This window comes from Ailuropoda melanoleuca, chromosome 12 (assembly GCF_002007445.2).
Source record: "Ailuropoda melanoleuca isolate Jingjing chromosome 12, ASM200744v2, whole genome shotgun sequence".
In the NCBI taxonomy this organism is placed as follows: Eukaryota; Metazoa; Chordata; class Mammalia; order Carnivora; family Ursidae; genus Ailuropoda; species Ailuropoda melanoleuca.
The window spans coordinates 44866481-44870887 of NC_048229.1; the positions used below are offsets into that span (position 1 = coordinate 44866481).

The window sequence follows — 4407 nt, forward strand, 5'->3', positions numbered from 1 at the left end:
CACAGCCTTGTGCTGCAGCTGGTGCTCGCGGGCTTGCTGGCTCACGTGGGGCGTGCTGCGCTTCAGGAAGGCCCTCACGAAGGCCTCGGCCTGCTGGGCTCCCGGAAGCTGCATGGGGACAAGGTGGCATGGGGCCCACTGCTCTGGTGGGGGGCGCTCCAGACCCCAGGTCCTCCTACACACCACAGAGGGGATGCCTTCACTGACCCATCTGTCTCCTGACTGAGCCTCACACAGCCTCTCACTGCTGAATGTCAGCTACCCACAGCTGTCCAGATGTGAAAGTCACGTTCAAATACCAATTCGTGACTGCTGCACAAAACAGCCACGTCCAAATTCAACTCCCTACTCTATTTTGCTGAGGTTATTTTGAAGAGGATTTTTTTAAAAACCCCAAAACCCTTTACATTAGGAAGCAAAGACTTCTCTGCTCCTTGGCAGGGAGGAAAGCCTGAGAAATGCAAGACAACAATATTTAGTCCGTCGTGACCAGGTGAAGGGAAGCTCAGAGTCGAACCAAGTGATGGCCTCGAAGGACATGCTCCTCACACTTGGGAAATGGTACCACCTGGTGCCCCAGGATGGACCACACCTTGCGGGGTAGGAATTTTGACACGGTGCCCATGTTGCAATCCTCTTTCCTTGGGTTTGGCCCGTGGACGCGTCATGGCTACTTGGTAGGTCTGCTCCCGCAGCGCGTGGGGAAGGAACGTGCCAGTGCGTCTCAGCCTCCTGTGCTCACTCTCTCCCACACAGAGCAGAACAGCATTTGACCGTGACTTAGCACAGACTCCTAGGACGTGGGGGCAAAAGAACTGTCCTGTGTGTAATTCCTGAGAGAACTCCAATGTCACTGCCTCTCACGTTGGGAGTTCCACCGGGCTAGTCCGCATTCAGCTGCCCGTGTCCTAGGTCAGCCACAGCCCAGACGGCACTGTCTACCCAGGTCCTGCCTCTTGGTTGGGGGTTTCCTGAACCCCTGTTATGCTAACCAGGCTGCCAACCCTTTGAAGCTAATGTGTCAATACTCCCTCTCCCTTACAGAGAAGCGGGGCTGGCGGGGGTTGTGATGTGATACACTCAATCTTCCAGGCAGCTCCCAGTAAGGACGGCGTCAGCGTCAGCCTTGCCCCTTTAGATACTCACTAAAGATTTATTATCATCACTATTACTACTGTGACAGGACAACTTTTAAATTCCTAAATGGCCCTTCTACCTAAAGAAACCACATAACGGTGTATCAGTCTCTTAAAATCTTGATTTCAGGTGAACTCGCTCATTAGCAGCCCCCAGTGGAGCTTCTGTCCAACCGAGAAAGCATGTTTGCAGCACCAGGTATAATCCATACATTCCCCTGAGGAAATGTGACTGCCAGCCCTCTTCAAGAGGCAAGGGGGCACAGTGACAAAGACAAATGACAGTGCTCACCAGGGCAGGTGGGCACAGCCCAGTGTCCCCTACACAGTGGGAGACGACACAGGATCAAGAGGTCCCAGTCAACCGAATGAGGAAAAGAGCGGCCGGCATATGGAAAGAGGCCATCAGAACAGCAGATCGTGACTGAGCTGAACCCACCTACTGGAAGGATGAGGAGTGAGATGTGGGAAAGGACATCTAAAGCAGGACTGGGGTATTGAGCCATCTTTGCCATCACCTCCGCTGCTCCCAGACTTCCTGCCATGCACTGTACGTCTACATCCAACTCCTTGGCCTCTTTCTGAGAAAAGGCACGTAGACCACACCTGGGGACTCAAACAAACAACAGGAAATGATCAATTCCTGTTGGGCATGACTCTAAGACCTTTCTAACTATGAAACTAACTATGCTTCTTTAGAGATAGGAGAAGATGGGCTGCTACAAAGAGCACAGGCTTCTCAGCTTCCATGGATGCCTCTTATTCTACCCTCTGGCCACCCATCCTAGAAAGTCCAAGAGTGTGCTTTCAAACAGCGCTTCTCGGGGTGCCTGGGTGGCTCAGGCAGTTGAGTGTCCAACTCTTGATTTCGGCTCAGGTCATGATCTCGGGGTCCTGGGATCGAGCCCTGTGTCTGGCGCCTCGCTGAGCGGGGAGTCTGCTTGAGAATCTCTCTCTGTCCCTCCCCTCTGAGTGCACTCTCTCTCAATTAAATAAATAAATCTTTAATAAAAGTTATATGATAGAGCTTCCCTGGTTGCAGTTGGTTAGAAATATTATTTTGTTTACTATAAGACGTTTTAAAGAGGATTTTTCAGATATTTATAGCTATGAAATTAGGGTCTATCATACAACAGGTGGTGTCCTACACTGATAAAACATAGGTCTTTCTTCAAGCTCAAAAAATATATATCGATCAATGTAGTTTCAACCTTAAACACCTCCACACTCCTCTGTTCCTTACTTAATTTTCTGATGAAGAAAAATATGGCTTTGGGGACAGAGTATGGGTGTAAATGGAATAAGTGTAAGACAAAGGCCTGGTTTAAGGGTCAAACGACTAGAAAACGTGGTTCACACGACACTGCAAATTCCACCCTAGCTCCTTTGTGTTTCCCTGAGTGCTCGTGAACAAGCAAACCAAAGTATTTTTATTATACAATATATTATATTATATTATATTATATTATATTATATTATATTATATACAGAGTCTGGTTCTCCTGGACATGCAAGAATGGCACTAAAACCTGTTGCTAAAGAGCAACCCCAGGAATGACTTTGCTTCAACTGTCACAGGTGCGTCCACTAGACTTGAAAGTCTTTTCTGGAACAATACAGTTCCAGTTCCTAACAGTTATTGAGCACAGATTACTTGACATGTACCTGGCTAAAAGCTACACATTTTATCTCATTCTATTTCCTGAACAATCCTTTAAAGTAGATATTATTCCTATAATGCACGTGAGAAAACTGAAGCTCAGATATACTGAGACACATAACTTGATCACAGAGATAGGAGTGGCAGAGGTGGACATGAACATACTGGTCCAAAAACCAGTTTTAACAGTGTCACACTCCCTTGCTTATAACCGCCCTGGGTGCTTGCTCCCTTCCTTGGCAGAGCTATTCTCCGCTCAACTCCCAAAGTCCTGGGTTAGGATATCATTCCTCAGCACGCTCCCAGCGCTTTCCACCAGACGAGGGTCCTTCCCAGAACAGCAGGCTGGGCAGGCACCACTATCAGTAACCTCACAGAATGGAAACCAGGTTGTAGAGAGGCTCAGGGCCTTAACCACTGTCACCAGGTAGTGGCCAAGTCGGCCCCAGGCCGTAGGTCCTCCTTTAGCACCGCTAAGCAGGCCCCTTGGGGACCTGTCTCCAGCTCTGACATCCATCCATCTCTAGGTCAGGGACTCAGCCAGGCCACCGAGACTCTGGGCCTCGGTTTCACTTATGTACGGAGGGACAATGCCCCTAGCAGTTTCATTCGGACTCCGCTGCGACCCTGTTCACCTACCAGCACCAAGGCCCGACTCTCTACATCCCACCCCTCCACAGCTTAGAGACCTTCAACCCCGCTTACTCTTCATCCTGGAGCCACTTCCGGTGCGCTCTGATGACGTTACCCTCGGGCGACGCCCACTCTTTACCTCTCTTCATTTTCTGCAGCAGCTCTCAACCATCAGAACTTCTCTCATCAAAGTTTGGGCTCAAGAGACTTCTTGTACCCGAGCTGGCGCGCCACGCTACGTCTCCAGACCGACGCTCCAAGTCTCAGCTGGGGTCGCGGGCGCGCGGGCTGTGACGCCGGTGACGCGCGTGGACCTACGGTGGCGCATGCGCGTGGAAGGCGGCTTTGCTACACCGCGAATGTGTTGCTAGTCCTGAGGATGTCTCTGCGTGGTGGGGCTTTCTCAGCTTGCGTGTCCTGTAGACGCCGGGAAGGCCAGAAACCGTGGGGTTGCGGTTAGGGCGTGTGGACTGCTTGTGGAGAGCTGGAGTAGAGCGGGGCGAGCCGACCTGAAGAGGACTACGGGGACCTTGGGTATCAGGGGAGGACGGAAAGGGGTTGCGGATGGTGGGAATGAGGTACGTGGGGTCTCCAATCAGCCTTCTCTAAGATTGGCCAAGGCACTGACGTTGGGTTGGAAGGTCTAGGCTCTAGTTTTGACCTCGCTTAAGGCACTTCCCATCACCGGGCTTCCCTTTTCCCATCAGCTGTGAGTGGGTCGGACCTGATCCTCTGAACGTTTTCTTGAGACCCAGAATGTTAGTTTCTGTCTGGCAGTTAAAGGCAAGGAATTGATGCTCATGGTTCTGGGGAAGGGTCCAAGAATTGTGGCTGGGAGGCCTGGTGCAGACCTCTCAGAAGTGGCCTGTGTGCTGCACTGTGCAGCCTTCCTTTCCGGAGTGCGGTTCAGGAGAGCAGTATAGCCCCTCCACTTTAAGTCAGTGGGTCTCAATTTCCAGTGAGGTATAGAGTCCTTTT

General features: G+C 51.0%; 1 long non-coding RNA gene across 3 annotated transcripts in view; it reads right to left on the bottom strand.

Moving 5' to 3' along the window:
- LOC100469472 overlaps positions 1–3607 on the bottom strand; it is an 11576-nt gene extending 7969 nt beyond the window's left edge. Inside the window, exons 1-3 of one of the 3 annotated variants that reach the window (XR_004619039.1) lie at positions 3486–3546; positions 1576–1742; positions 1–108 (exon numbers count right to left, since the gene is read on the bottom strand). This is a non-coding gene — a long non-coding RNA (uncharacterized LOC100469472). Of the gene's footprint in view, positions 109–1575; positions 1743–3485; positions 3547–3568 lie in introns of those variants that run through there. The other 2 variants (XR_004619040.1, XR_004619038.1) reach the window with 2 other exon arrangements.
- Between the last annotated feature and the right edge of the window lie 800 nt (positions 3608–4407).